Source organism: Rattus norvegicus, chromosome 6, assembly GCF_036323735.1.
Source record: "Rattus norvegicus strain BN/NHsdMcwi chromosome 6, GRCr8, whole genome shotgun sequence".
Lineage (NCBI taxonomy): Eukaryota > Metazoa > Chordata > Mammalia > Rodentia > Muridae > Rattus > Rattus norvegicus.
In genome coordinates, this window is record NC_086024.1 from 85,743,452 (window position 1) to 85,759,929 (window position 16,478).

The window sequence follows — 16,478 nt, forward strand, 5'->3', positions numbered from 1 at the left end:
GCATCTGCTGTCACCTGAGATTTTTATGTTAGTCATCGGATTGGTGTGAGGTAGAATCTCAGGGTTATTTTGATTTGCAATATTCCTGATGACTAAGGATTTTGAACATTTCTTTAGTTGCTTCTCAGCCATTCAATAGTCCTCAGCTGAAAATTCTTTGTTTAGCTCTGTACCCCATTTTTAGTAGGGTTATTTGACTCTCTGGAGTCTAACTTCCTGAGTTCTTTGTATATTTTTGATAGACCTCTATCAGATGTAAGACTGGTAAAGATCTTTTCCCAATCTGTTGATTGCAGTTTTGTCCTCATGACAGTGTCCTTTGCCTTACAGAAACTTTGCAGTTTTATGAGGTCCCATTTGTCGATTTTTTATTTTAGAGCATAAGCCATTGGTGTTTTGTTCAGGAAATTTTCCCCAGTGCCTATGTATTAGAGCCACTTCCCCACTTTTTCTTCTGTTAGTTTGAATGTATGTGGTATTTTATGGAGGTCCTTGATCCATTTGGACTTAAGCATTGTACAGGACAATAAGAATGTGCCAAATTGCACTCCTTTACATGTTGACCTTCAGTTGAACCAGCACCATTTGCTGAAAATGCTATCTTTTTGACATTGGATGGTTTTAGCTCATTGTCAAATATCAAGTGACCATATTTATGTGTTCATTTCTGGGTCTTCATTTCTCTTCAACTGATCAACCTACCTCTCTCTGTACAAATACCATACAATTTTTATCACTATTGGTCTGTAATACTGCTTGAGGTCAGGCATGCTGATTTCCCCAGAAGTTCTGTTATGGTTGAGGATAATTTTCACTATTCAGGGTATTTTGTCATTCCTAATGAATTTGCAAATTGCTCTTTCTAACTCTATAAAGAATTCAGTTGGAATTTTGATGGGGATTCCATTGAATCTGCAGATTGCTTTTGGCAAAATGGCCATTTTTACTATATTAATCCTGCCAATCCATGACCATGAAAGACCTTTCCATTTTCTGAGATCTTCAAATTCTTTCTTCAGAGACTTGATGATCTTGCCATACAGATCTTTCACTTGATTGGTTAGAGTCAGACCGAGGTATTTTATGTTATTTGTAACTATTGTAAAGGGTGTCACTTCACTAATTTCTTTCTCAGCCTCTCTATTCTTTGAGTAGAGGAAGGCAGCTGATTTGTTTGAGTTAGTTTTATACCCAGCCACTTTGCTGAAGTTGATTATAGGGCCTAGTAGTACTCTGGTGGAACTTTTGGGGTCACTTAAGCATACTATCATATCCTCTGCCAATAGTGATATTTTGACTTCTTCCTTTGACCTCCTTTTGGTGTCTGATTGCTCTAGCTAGGACTTTGAGTACTAAGAAGAGTAAGAAGGAAGAGAGTCGCCAGCTTTGTCAAGTCCCTGATTTTAGTGCAATTGGTTCATGTTTCTCTTAATTTAGTTTAATTTAGTTTAATGCTGGCTACTTATTTCCTGTATATTGCTTTTAGTATGATTAGGTATGGGCCTTCAATTCCTGATATTTTCAGAACTTTTGTCATGAGGGGGTGTTGAATTTTGTCACATGCTTTCTCAGCATCTAATGAAATGATCATGATTTTTTTCCCTTGAGTTTGTTATATAGTGGATTACATTGATGGATTTCCATATATTGAACCATCCCTGCATCCTGGGGATGAAGCCTACTTGATCATGATGGATGATCGTTTTGATGTGTTCTTGGATTCGGTTTGCAAGAATTTTATTGAGTATTTTTGCATCGATATTCATGAGGGAAATTGGACTGAAATTTTCTTTCTTTGTTGGGTCTTCGTGTGGTTTAGGTATAAGCGTAATTGTAGTTTCATAGAAGAAATTGGGTAGTGTTCCTTCTGTTTCCATTTTGTGGATTAGTTTGACCAGGGTAGGTATGCGGTCTTCTATGAAGGTCTGATAGAATTCTGCACTAAACCCATCTGGCTCTGGGCTCCTTTTAATTAGGAGACTTTTAATAACTGTTTCTATTTCTTTAGGAGCTGTAGCATTGTTTAGATGGTTTACTGATCCTGATTTAAATTTGGTAATTGGTATTTGTCTTGTCATTTTCTCCTGATTTTCCAGTTTTGTTGAATATAGGCTTTTGTAGTAGGATCGGATGCTTTTTTTTAATTTCCTCAGATTCTGTTGTTGTCTCTCTTTTCATTTCTGATTTTGTTAATTTGGATACTCTCTCTGTGCCCTCTGGTTAGGCTGGCTAAGGGTTTATCTATCTTGTTGATTTTCTCAAAAAAAAAAAAAACAAAAAAAAACAAAAAAACAACAGCTCCTGGTTTTGTTGATTCTTTGTATAGTCCTTTTTGCTTCTACTTGGTTGTTTTCAGCCCCGAGTTTGATTATTTACTGCTTTCTGTTACTCTTGGGTGTATTTGCTTCTTTTTATTCTAGAGCATTTAGGTGTGCTGTCAAGCTGTTGATGTATGGTCTCTCTTGTTTCTTTCTGCCGGCACTCAGACCTATGAGATTTCCTCTCAGCACTGCTTTAATTGTGTCCCATAATTTTCAGTATGTTGTGCCTTCATTTTCATTAAATTCTAAGAAGTCTTTAATTTCTTTCTTTATTTCTTCCTTGTCCAAGTTATCATTGAGTAGAGCATTGTCCAACTTCCATGTATATGGGCTTTCTGTCATTGTTGTTGTTATTGAAGTCCAATGTTAGTATGTGGTGTTCTGATAGGATGCATGAGATTATTTGAATCTCTTTGTGTCTGCTGAAGCCTTTTTTGTAGTCAGTTTTGGAGAAGGTACCATGAAATGGTGAGAAGAAGATATATTCTTTTGTTTTAGGGTGAAATGTTCTATAAATATCAGTCAAATACATTTTTAGTTTCACTGTGTCTGAGTTTATTTTATTTTTCCATTAATGAGAATGGGCAATTGAAATCTCCTACTCTCATTGCGTGAGGTTCAATGTGTGATTTGAGCTTTAGTAAGGTTTCTTTTATGAATGTAGGTACCCTTGCATTTGGAACATAGATATGTAAGATTGAGAGTTCATCTTGGTGGATTTTTCCTTTGATGAACATTCAGTGTTCTTCCTTATCTTTTTTGATAACTTTTGTCTGAAAGTCAATTTCATTCGATATTAGTATGGCTACTTCAGCTTTTTTCTTCCAACCATTTGCTTGGAAATTTGATTTCCAGCCTTTTACTCTGAGGCAGTCTCTGTCTTTCTCTCTGAGGTGTGTTTCTTGTAGGCAGCAGAATACAGGGTCCTTTTTAAGTATCCACCCTGTCCAAATTAACAAAATCACAAATGAAAAGGGAGACATAACTACAGATTCAGAGGAAATTAAAAAAACCATCAGTACTTACTATAAAAGCCTATATTCAACAAAATTTGAAAATCTGCAGGAAATGGACAATTTCCTACACAGATACCAGGTACCGAAGTCAAATCAGGAACAGATAAATCATTTAAACAACCCCATAACTCCTAAAGAAATAGAAGCAGTCATTAAAGGTCTCCCAACCAAAAAGAGCCGAGGTCCAGACAGGTTTAGTGCAGAATTCTATAAGACCTTCATAGAAGACCTCGTATCAATATTATCCAAACTATTCCACAAAATTGAAACAGATGGAGCACTGCTGAATTCCTTCTACGAAGCCACAATTACTCTTATACCTAAACCACACAAAGACCCAACAAAGAAAGAGAATTTCAGACCAATTTCCCTTATGAATATCGAAGCAAAAATACTCAATAAAACTCTGGCAAACCGAATCCAAGAGCACATCAAAACAATCATCAACCATGATCAAGTAGGCTTCATCCCAGGCATGCAGGGATGGTTTAATATAGGGAAAACCATCAATGTGATCCATTATATAAACAAACTGAAAGAATAAAACCACATGATCATTTCATTATATGCTGAGAAAGCATTTGACAAAATTCAACACCCCTTCATGATAAAAGTCCTGGAAAGAATAGGAATTTAAGGCCCATACCTAAACATAGTAAAAGCCATATACAGCAAACCAGTTGCTAACATTAAACTAAATGGAGAGAAACTTGAAGCAATCCCACTAAAATCGGGGACTAGACAAGGCTGCCCACTCTCTCCCTACTTATTCAATATAGTTCTTGAAGTTCTAGCCAGAGGAGTCAGACAACAAAAAGGAGACCAAGGGGATACAGATCGGAAAAGAAGAAGTCAAAATATCACTATTTGCAGATGATATGATAATATATTTAAGTGATCCCAAAAGTTCCACCAGAGAACTACTAAAGCTGATAAACAACTTCGGCAAAGTGGCTGGGTATAAAATTAACTCAAATAAATCAGTAGCCTTCCTCTACACAAAAGAGAAACAAGCCGAGAAAGAAATTAGGGAAACGACACCCTTCAAAATAGACCCAAATAATAAAAAGTACCTCGATGTGACTTTAACCAAGCAAGTAAAAGATCTGTACAATGAGAACTTCAAGACTCTGAAGAAAGAAATTGAAGAAGACCACAGAAGATGGAAAGATCTCCCGTGCTCATGGATTGGCAGAATTAATATAGTAAAAATGACCATTTTACCAAAAGCGATCTACAGATTCAATGCAATCCCCATCAAAAATACCAATCCATTTCTTCAAAGAGTTAGACAGAACAATTTGAAAATTCATCTGGAATAACAAAAAACCCAGGATAGCTAAAACTATCCTCAACAATAAAAGGACTTCAGGGGGAATCACTATCCCTGAACTCAAACAGTATTACAGAGCAATAGTGATAAAAACTGCATGGTATTTGTACAGAGACAGACAGATAGACGAATGGAACAGAATTGAAGAGCCAGAAATGAACCCACACACCTATGGTCACTTGATTTTTGACAAAGGAGCCAAAACCATCCAATGGAAAAAAGATAGCATTTTCAGCAAATGGTGCTGGTTCAACTGGATGTCAGAATGTAGAAGAATGCAGATTGAGCCATGCTTATCACCCTGTACAAAGGTTAAGTCCAAGTGGATCAAGGACCTCCACATCAAACCAGATACACTCAAACTAATAGAAGAAAAACTAGGGAAGCATCTGGAACACATGGGCACTGGAAAAAATTTCCTGAAAAAAACACCAATGGTTTATGCTCTAAGATCAAGAATCGACGAATGGGATCTCATAAAACTGCAAAGCTTCTGTAAGGCAAAGGACAATGTGGTTAGGACAAAATGGCAACCAACCGATTGGGAAAAGATCTTTACCAATCCTACAACAGATGGAGGCCATATATCCAAAATATACAAAGAACTCAAGAAGTTAGACCGCAGGGAGGCAAATAACCCTATTAAAAAATGGGGTCAGAGCTAAACAAAGAATTCACAGCTAACGAATGCCGAATGGCTGAGAAACACCTAAAAAAATGTTCAAAATCTTTAGTCATCAGGGAAATGCAAATCAAAATAACCCTGACATTTCACCTCACACCAGTGAGAATGGCTCAGATCAAAAACTCAGGTGACAGCAGATGCTGGCAAGGATGTGGAGAAAGAGGAACACTCCTCCATTGTTGGTGGGATTGCAGACTGTTAAAACCATTCTGGAAATCAGTGTGGAGGTTCCTCAGAAAATTGGACATTGAAGTGCCTGAGGATCCAGCTATACCTCTCTTGGGCATATACCCAAAAGATGCCCCAACATTGGCTAAGATCAAGTGTAAAAAAGACACGTGCTCCACTATGTTCATCACAGCCTTATTTATAATAGCCAGAAGCTGGAAAGAACCCAGATGCCCTTCAACAGAGGAATGGATACAGAAAATGTGGTACATCTACACAATGGAATATTACTCAGCTATCAAAAACAATGACTTTATGAAATTCATAGGCAAATGGTTGGAACTGGAAAATATCATCCTGAGTGAGGTAACCCAATCACAGAAAAATGCACATGGTATGCACTCATTGATAAGTGGCTATTAGCCCAAATGCTTGAATTACCCTAGATGCCTAGAACAAATGAAACTCAAGACGGATGATCAAAATGTGAATGTTTCACTCCTTCTTTAAAAGGGGAACAAGAATACTCTTCGCAGGGAATAGAGAGGCAAAGATTAAAACAGACACAGAAGGAACACCCATTCAGAGCCTGCCCCACATGTGGCCCATACATATACAGCCATCCAATTAGACAAGATGGATGAAGCAAAGAAGGGCAGGCCGCCAGGAACCGGATGTAGATCGCTCCTGAGAGACACACCAGAATACAGCAGACACAGAGGCGAATGGCAGCAGCAAACCACTGAACTGAGAATAGGACCCCCGTTGAAGGAATCAGAGAAAGAACTGGAAAAGCTTGAAGGGGCTCGAGACCCCATATGTACAACAATGCCAAGCAACCAGAGCTTCCAGGGACTAAGCCACTACTTAAAGACTATACATGGACTGACCCTGGACTCTGACCTCATAGGTAGCAATGAATATCCTAGTAAGGGCACCAGTGGAAGGGGAAGCCCTGGGTCCTGCTAAGACTGAACCCCCAGTGAACTAGATTGTTGGGGGGAGGGCGGCAATGGGGAGAGTATGGGGAGGGGAACACCCATAACAAAGGGGAGGGGGAGGGTTTATGGGGATGTTTGCCCCGAAACCGGGAAAGGGAATAACCCTCGAAATGTGTATAAGAATACTCGTTAATAAAATAAAAAAAAAAAACAAAAAAAAAAACAAAAAAAAAAAAAACTCAGATGACAGCAAATGCTGGAGAGGATGTGGAGAAAGAGGAACACTCCTTCATTGTTGGTGGGATTGCAGCTGGTACAACCATTCTGGAAATCAGTGTGGAGGTTCCTCAGAAAATTGGACATTGAACCACCTGTGGATCCAGCTATACCTCTCTTGGGCATATACCCAAAAGATGCCCCAACATATAAAAAAGACACGTGCTCCACTATGTTCATCACAGCCTTATTTATAATAGCCAGAAGCTGGAAAGAACCCAGATTCCCTTCAAAAGAGGAATGGATACAGAAAATGTGGTAATCTACAAAATGGAATATTACTCAGCTATCAAAAACAATGACTTTATGAAATTCATAGGCAAGTGGTTGGAACTGGAAAATATCATCCTGAGTGAGGTAACCCAATCACAGAAAAACACACATGGTATGCACTCATTGATAAGTGGCTATTAGCCCAAATGCTTGAATTACCCTAGATGCCTAGAATTATGTAACTCAAGACAGATGATCAAAATGTGAATGCTTCACTCCTTCTTTAAAAGGGGAACAAGAATACCCTTGGCAGGGAATAGGGAGGCAAAGATTAAAACAGAGACAGAAAAAAAAAAAAACACCCATTCAGAGCCTGCCCCACATGTGGCCCATACATATACAGCCATCCAATTAGACAAGATGGATAAAGCAAAGAAGTACAAGCAGACAGGAGCCTGATGTAGCTCTCTCCTGAGAGACACAGCCAGAATACAGCAAATACAGAGGCGAATGCCAGCAGCAAACCACTGAACTGAGAACAGGAGCTCCGTTGAAGGAATCAGAGAAAGAACTGGAAGAGCTTGAAGGGGCTCGAGACCCCATATGTACAACAATGCCAAGCACCCAGAGCTTCCAGGGACTAAGCCACTACCTAAAGACTATACATGGATTGACCCTGGACTCTGACCTCATAGGTAGTATTGAATATCCTAGTAAGAGCACCAGTGGAAGGGGAAGCCCTGGGTCCTGCTAAGACTGAACCCCCAGTGAACGAGATTGTTGACGGGAGGGCGGCAATGGGGGGAGGATGGGGAGGGGAACACCCATAAAGACCGGGAGGGGGAGGGGTTGGGGGATGTTGGCCTGTAAACCGGGAAAGGGAATAACACTCGAAATCTAAATAAGAAATAATCAAGTTAATAAAAAAAAAGTATCCACCCTGTTAGTCTATGTATTTTCATTGAGTATTTGAGTCCACTGATGTTAATAGATATTAAGTAGTAGTAATTGCTGTTTCCTGTTACTTTTGTTGTTAAATGTGGATTTATGTTTATGTGTCTTTCTTGTTTTGGTTTTGCTACAAGGGAATTACTTTCTTGTTTTTTCTAGGGTGTAGTTTTGCTCTTTGTGTTGGCGTTTTCCATGCATTATCCTTTGTAGGTCTGGATTTGTTGAAAGATATTGTCTTTGGTCTTGTTATGGAATATCTTGGTTTCTCCATCTATATTGAGATTTTTGCTGGCATTTGTGTTCTTTTAGGAACACAATCTTTTAGGATGTGTATGACATCTGCCCAGGACCTTTTGCCTTTCATAGTCTGGGGTGAGAAATCTGGTGTAATTCTGATAGGTCTGCCTTTTTATGTTACTTGAGCATTTTCCCTTATTGCTTTTAATAATCTTTCTTTGATTTTGTGTTTGGTGTTTTGCCTATTATGTGATGGGAGGAAATTCTTTTCTGGTCCAATCTATTTGGAATTTTCTAGGCTTTCTGTATGTTTATGGGCATCTCTTTTTTTTAGTTAGGGAAGTTTTCTTCTATTATTTTTTGAAGATATTTACTGGCCATTTAAGTTGGGAGTCTTTACCCTCTCCTATACCTATTAACCTTACGTTTGATCTTATTGTGTCCTGGATTTCCTGGAAGTTTTGGGGTAGGAGCTCTTTGGGTTTTACATTATCTTTAATGGTTGTATCAATGTTTTCTATGGTATCTTCTGCCCCTGAGATTCTTTCTTCTATCTCTTGCATTCTGTTGGTGATGCTTGCATCTATGACTCCTGATCTCTTTTCTAGGTTTTCTATATTCAGGGCTGACACTCTTTGTGCTTTCTTTATTGTTTCTACTTCCAATTTTAAATCCTGGACAGTTTTGTTCAATTCCTTCACCGGTGTGGTTGCATTTTCTTGTTATTCTTTAGGAGATTTTGTTTGTTTGTTTGCTTCCTCTTTAAGGGCTTCTACTTGTTTACCTGACTTTTCCCGAATTTCATTAAGGGAGTTATTTATGTCCTTCTTAAAGTCCTCTATTATCATCATGAGATGTGATTTTAAATCCATATCTAGCCTTTCCGGTGTGTTTAGATATCCAGTATTTGCTTTGGTGGGAGAACTGGGCTCTGATGATGCCAAGTAGTCTTGGTTTCTTTTGCTTAGGTTCCTGTGCTTGCCTCTCACCATCAGGTTGACTCTGGTGTTAGCTTGTCTTGTTGTCACTGACAGTGGCTTGACTCTCCTGTAAGTCTGTGTGTCAGCATTCCTGTAGACTTGTTTTGTTTCAGCTGGATCTGGGAACAGAGAGCTGCTCCGGGGTTTGTGAGTCCTGATACCTCCAAGGAGTTTGCTTTGTGCAGAAGAGTTGTTCTTATCTCTGCTCTCAGCTGTGTAGGCACTCCTGCTGATTGACTTTCAACTCTAGGCAAAGGCAGAAACCTGAAGCTTCCTGACACTGACTACTCCTAGGTCCCTCTGCCCAGTGGTCACAGAAGGCACTTGGTGGGCTCCTCTTGGTTCAAGAATGTGAGCAGAATAGGTCTCCTTTGAGGTTTCAGGATTGTCTGCAGTTCTGAGGGTCCGGCTCTTCCCTCAACCCGAATTTGTATGCAGGGAGTTGTGGGACCCCTTCAGTTCAGGTCCAAGCACAGGAGGAAACCAACTGGTTCCTGCTGCTGACTGCTCCTATATTCCTGTATCCAAAGGCCACTAGGCAGGTTCCTCTTTGGCCAGGAATGTGAGCAGAAGTGGCAGTCTCCCCTGAGGTCTCAGGATTGTCCTTGTCTCTGAGGGTCTAGCTTTCTCCCCCATGGGATTTGGATGCATGTTCTGCTTCGTTTTTTGTTTCTCTTTCTCATCGTTCCTGTTCTTAGACCAAGCTTGTATTTTAGTAATTATAGACTCATCTGATTTCTTGGCACTGTCTTGACAAATTATAATTGCTTTCTCCCATTTAAATGATTCCTTTCAGGATTCTCTATAGTTTAGTGGATATATATTACATAGTTGTCTACTCATATCATGGAAAATTTTCCTTCTCTTTCAAGTATGGCACATAATTCATACTTTTTTGCTGAGTAAAGTAGCCACATTGGGATTTCAGATCAGAAAGATCTGATTGCAATTGTGATCAGAGTGCATTGCTCCAGCATAATCTCACTTTTATAGTTTTCATTGGTATATCTTGTATTATTCTTTATATGTAGCTTTTGATTTCTTATTTGTAATTTTAAATACCCTTTCTTTGTATTGCATATTAAGCTTTGAGCTATAATATACGATAAGCTATTTGTTTATCTGGTGCTATTTGTTGTTCTGCAGGCCTTTTGTATCTGTATGGATATGTTTTTATTTAATTTGGGGAAAATTCCTTCTCTTTTCCAATTAAGACCTTGATTAACATCTTTGGTCTTGGATTCTCTTACTTCTTTCTTCTATGTCTATTATTTGAAGGGTTCAGCTTGTAATGGTGTTCCTGTATATTTCTCCCATTTTGATTGTTTAAATTCTCTGGTTGAGTGATCTAATTCTTCTACTTTGTCTTCAAGTACTGTTAGCCTGTATTCTTTTTTTTGTTTTTTTTTTTTTTTGGTTCTTTTTTTCGGAGCTGGGGACCAAACCCAGGGCCTTGCGCTTCCTAGGCAAGTGCTCTACCACTGAGCTAAATCCCCAACCCCGTTAGCCTGTATTCTACTTCACTCATTCTATTTATAAGGCTTTCCCTTCTGTTTTCTAATAGGGTTATTGAAATTTTCACTTTCCTCTGCATTTCAGATTTCTTCAATATTCCTGTCGCTTTCCTGAATTGACTTTTCAGATTTGAACTTCTTGTATCATTTCATTCAGCAATATATTTGTACTTTCTTGGACTTAGCTTAGGAATATTTTCCTACCCTTTAAGTTCATTGAAATATTTGTTCATTCCTTCTACAATCTCAGTGAATTATTTGATCAGGTTTGTTATTGTGGGAATCTGTATAAGAACATTACAAGCATACTATTAACTATTGACACAACAGAGTTCTTCCCAGAAGATATTTTTCAAGTAATAATTGTATAAACTATTAAATGTGTGTGCACTTGTAAGCAAGGGCAGACAAAGAATGTTCGGACGTGTTCATATTATATTTGTGAGAGTGTTGGGAGAAATATTTTGACTCTTTTGGATGACCAAAGTTAATATGCATAATACCTAAAACCAGGTACATCCCTCACTGAAGTTGTATTTTTTAGTAGCTAACTGTAAAGATCAGCCCATATATTGCTTGCTTTGGTGAACTCTCTCTTGTGATCTTCAGCATTTCCTTTGGTCTACAGCAACTGAATCTTGATGATCAAGAAGGGTCTAAATTTTTCTCTAAACTGCATGTTTTGGGATTCATTTAGGTAGTTCTTATTAGAGAAAACTTTTATGGAACTTTCAGCTTCTTCCATCCAAACCCTCCTGTGCTGCCTATCCTCTCTCAAAGTCATGGATTCGTTTCTTTGGTTATTAAGGACACAAATATAAATATATAAATTTTACTTTCTGAGTCCATTTAGTCATTGGTGCATACATACATACATATATGCATACACACACACATACACACACACACCCCAAACACACAGCCTCACATAAGCATGCATATGCATACAGATGTTATATATATGTAAATGTAATGTTTATCATATATGTATTTATGAGTGTGTATTTCTATCAGTATACATGTATTATATATATATATATATATATACACACACACACATACATATGTGTGTGTGTGTGTGTGTGTAATCTCAGGAGTAATTTCTAAAACATTTAAGGGTTCATCCCTTTGTCACTGGTGAAGATTAATTTTTTGCATCTTTTGTCAGCCTTTAATTATTATAGCTGTTCATCTAGGAGTGAATCTAAGTAAGGTTTTCATCCTTGTAAGTGAACCAATGTTGATGTGGTTCAGACTTTGTTTAACAAACCATATGATTAACATTTGAAAATATAGCTTCCTACTCATGTTTTAAGGACAGAGTCTTGCAGCACACTTCCTTGTCTTTTGGCTTTTGTAATCATTTTGCGTTCTGTTTAATAATGTTCCCTGAACACAAAGTAATTATTGAAGGAGCTGGGGAGAGAGACAGAGACAGAGACAGAGACAGAGACAGAGACAGAGACAGAGACAGAGACAGAGACAGAGACAGACAGAGATGGATCTTGAAACACAGACTGCTTACTGAGATGTTTCTATCTAACACCTTCCCTCATACCTCAGGGAACTTAGAGCAAGTGAAGGTAGGCAGAAAGAAGGCAAGAGAGAGAGTAGGTGGAAGAAAACCAGGAGAAAAAGCTCTTCTAAATCAAAGCTCATATGAACTTACAGACACAACAAACACAGGGTTGGCTTCAAATGTATTTTATTGGTTTCAGTTTAGTACTTTTATGGGAATCTTGAGTGTGTGAATGAATGTGTCTCTAATTCTAGTTCCTTCTCTTGAAGCTCCTTTCCTACTGTTAGTTTGCCTTGTCCAAATTTGATATAGTGTTTGTTGATTTTATATTATATTATGTTTGTTTTGTTTTCTTGTTAAAGGAAAGTGCAAAGATATAAAGAAGAAACAAAGTTTAAAAATCCCTCTTTGTCATCCTTTAAACTGGTATACTTAGAATATAAGCATATAACATCTCATTTTCCCTAAAAAAAAACAAAAACAAAAACAAAAACAAAACAAAACAGAATCTTTGAGATGACCTAAATCTAATCATCTGCCTTTTCCTAACAGACCTCTCTGACTAAACGTTTTACATAAATCCATGCCACACCCCTAAATACTATCATAGATATACATCTCCTTTATGTTCCTCCACCTTGAAATGAATTATAACTTCAGGACCTTTGCACTTGCTGATAATTCTGTCAAAGTGTGCCTCTAGCAAAGGCGTTTAAAACTTGAAGTTGATCCCTCTAGTCTACAGATACATTGTTTTCTTTTGCTTCAGGCTCTAGTTTATGTGCGGTCTGACACTGTTGCTATTGATACATTGCAAGGAGTTCACCTCAGAGAAGTGCCTGCCTTGTGGAGAAATGCTCCCCAGCTCTGTGTTCACGTTCGGGACATCGTCTCTTTTTCTTTGCTTGGCTTTCTGACCCTGCCTCAGCAGGTAGCCCTATTTCTTCATGCTGCTAATAGATGACACTTCAGTGCAAAGATTTATGCTCCTCACCTGGCATTTCACCTTGGAACCTTCTGTTGCTGCTAAGGTTATGTATGTGGCCTTGCTGACCTGAATGGATGAGAGCAGACACACGCTGGAATGTAGGGAATACAGATGTTTTATGAACTAATTTCTGTTTATCCTTTAAATTCTGGATTTTTTTCAAGACCACTATTGTTAAGTTAGTTCTCTCACAAGCTTTCTGGAGAGGAATAAATGGCAAACTTAGCAATATTCAAGGTGATATGTTATAAAAAGAGTGAACAAACTATAGCTTGGAGTGCAATCCAGCATGATATTCAGTTTGTAAATAAAATTTGAACCTGAGAAACACTCACTGATTTCTCTCTTGCCTGTAGCTCTTTCTGAACTATCTCACATATCTGCAGAGTTCGGCAGATATAACAGAAAACCAATGGCCTCTAAACTTTAAAATGTTTACACTATCCTCCACTTCCTTATAAAATGTGACACCACAATTGCTGTTTCAGTCAACAGTTAATGAAGGTGTATGCATGTGAGGCTGGGAGCATTCCTGATTCCATTAGGCCTTCTGGAATGATTCCAGTAGGGCTGCATTCAGATGACTTGACTGCAATTCAGTGATCGACCATATAGTGTAGTTTCCTTTCTCGCTGTCTTCCCTTTCCCCTTCAATTTTGTTTCTGAGTATTTCAGCTCCTTTCCAAAAAAGAAAAAAAGAAAGAAAAGAAAGGAAAGGAAGAAAGAAAGAAAGGAAGGAAGGAAGAAAGAGAGGAAAAGAAGAGAAAAGAACACAGAAAGTTTATCTTGGTATTTGCTGTTTAGAATAGATGTTAAGTACAACATGGATATTTTAACTCTTAACAATCCATATTTTCCTGATTTTTTTCTTCCTTTTAAAGACTAGAAATCTTTTGACTTGAATATGAACTGCTGCCTTGCCAGTTGTTCCTTTGTTGGAAGCATAGGTCCCCATACAGTAGGGGTGTTCTGGAAGGCTATGGAATGTATACGAGGTGGAGTAAAACTTGAAGTCACTATAGGCAGGCCTCATAGTCTTATTGCCTAAATACACGTCCCACCTGCTGTCTGCTACCTAAAGTTCATCACAGTGTGAGCAGATCGATCAGGAGTCTGCTATGAGGACTTTCCTGCAATAAAGACAATATGCTAACCCTTAATCTGTAAGAAAAGTAAGATCTTCCTTTGCAAAGTTATTTCTTATTATGTACTTGTTCACAGTAACAATAAAACTGAGTATCTACTAAAATATGAGTTTTAAATTAGTTTTTTAATTGTGTGCTTATTACTAAACTCAAATATCCATGCGTAGAAAATCTCAGTCAGTTTCCTAGTATTCTACTCAATGTTCTGTGTAGGACTCTAGAAGAACTCAGTACCTGTCACATAGCATGAGCTTAATACTTTTAGGTGAGTAAATGTATGAATTTTGTCTTTTATCCCAGTTCCATTCTTGTAAAGCCATTGGGGTTCTATATATTTCATCCTGTCTTAAGATTATTTTATAGGATCCCATAACCTAAGAAAAAGAAATTCTATTACTTTTTAAAAACTTCCTCAAGGCGTTGGGGATTTAGCTCAGCGGTTAGAGCGCTTGCCTAGCGAGCGCAAGGCCCTGGGTTCGGTCCCCAGCTCTGAAAAAAAAAAAAACCTTCCTCAAGACTGCTATGGCTCTGCTTTATAAATGTCACTTTTCTAAGTGTTTTAATTTTTAAAATTTACTTTATTTATATGAATGTCTTGCATGCATGTATCTCTTTGTATTATGTTATGACCAGTGTTTGTGGTGGTCAGAAAAGAGCATTGGAACTGGAGTACCACTCGATTTGTAAACTGCCATATAGGAGCTGGAAATCAAATTCCTATGATCTGGAAGAATAAGTGTTCTTAACTTCTGAACTAGGGCTAGCCCCACTTCCCTAGGATTTAACATCCAGGTTAGGTTCCGTAGATATATGCTTCTTCATCACCTGTCTGCTGGATTTTGCATATGTCATGGTCATTCCTCTGCCTTCACTTCTCTGGTACCCAAAGAAAGTTGGAACAGTTTCTGTCTTCACTCGGATCAGACCAGTGATAATGCAACACAGAGATCCTGGCTGTTCCAGTGCTGTTGCAATGAATACAGTGGCAAACAATGTTTTTGTTGACTATTATTATGTACACTGATAAGCAAAGTTCTCAGTCAATAAAGACCCTTTCATATGTTGCATATTAGATATCATGTCTACTCGATATTTACATTACAATCCATAGCAGAAACAAAATTAAAGTTTTGATGTAGCAGGTGTGTGCATACACACACACACAGACATATATATATGTAATATATATTATATATGTAATATATATTATATATGTATGTACGTACGTATGTATGGGGAAGTCACCACAACATGAAGAACTGTATTAAAGGATTACGTTATTAGGAATGTTGAAAACCAGGCAGACACTTGGCATTTCAACAAAGTTTTATTTTGTTTACTGAGGTAGAAATAAGTGTTTTTAGTATTGCATCATATCATAAATGTGCAAAATCTATAAAATATTATTGCTAGAGTATTTAGAAGCCCAAAACATAGTTCATCTTTAAAAACACACTAAAGATCCTGTACGGGGTGGAAGAAAAGAAGTTTGAAAATTGTTGAATTAAAGAATCACTCAAATACACAAAGGTCAATACACAAAGGTTGAACAATTCCATCAGTTAATGAATAATTGTGAAAATGTGTTCCACATATACAAGGGTAAATATTTTAGCTGTAAAGAAAAGTGAAATTATGAAACACTTGGGCAGTTAGACGGATCTGAAAATGGCATCTCTCTCTCTCTCTCTCTCTCTCTCTCTCTTTCTCTCTCTCTTTGAAAAAAGTAACTTTGAATCTTCAGATACACTTTTAAATTGGAGTACATGGAGGGGAAAAAATGCCAACCACAGACTTTATAAGATTTCAAATGAAAAAGTCATTGTTTAAGATGGATTAGTGGGTTTTTTTTTTATTTCTTTGTTTGTTTGTTTTCAGTTCTTGGTCAATAAGGTCCAAAAGACCACCTTCAACATTACCAACTATTGACATTAGTTTTTGTTACCTTTCAGAATTCAACACTAATTTTACTTTAAGCACAATTAAAGTCAAAATAAATGAAACATTAAATACTGTACTACCCATGTTCCATGTGCATAAATTCACCCTGTATAAACTATGATCAGTAGGTTCTCAAAACTCAGGAACCATTCTAGGAATTTGAGATTAGTATAGGCAAAATTCTGGAACTGGTATACATTGATTATTCACTGTTAGTCAAGTGCTGGCTCAATACGAATTTACAAATAAT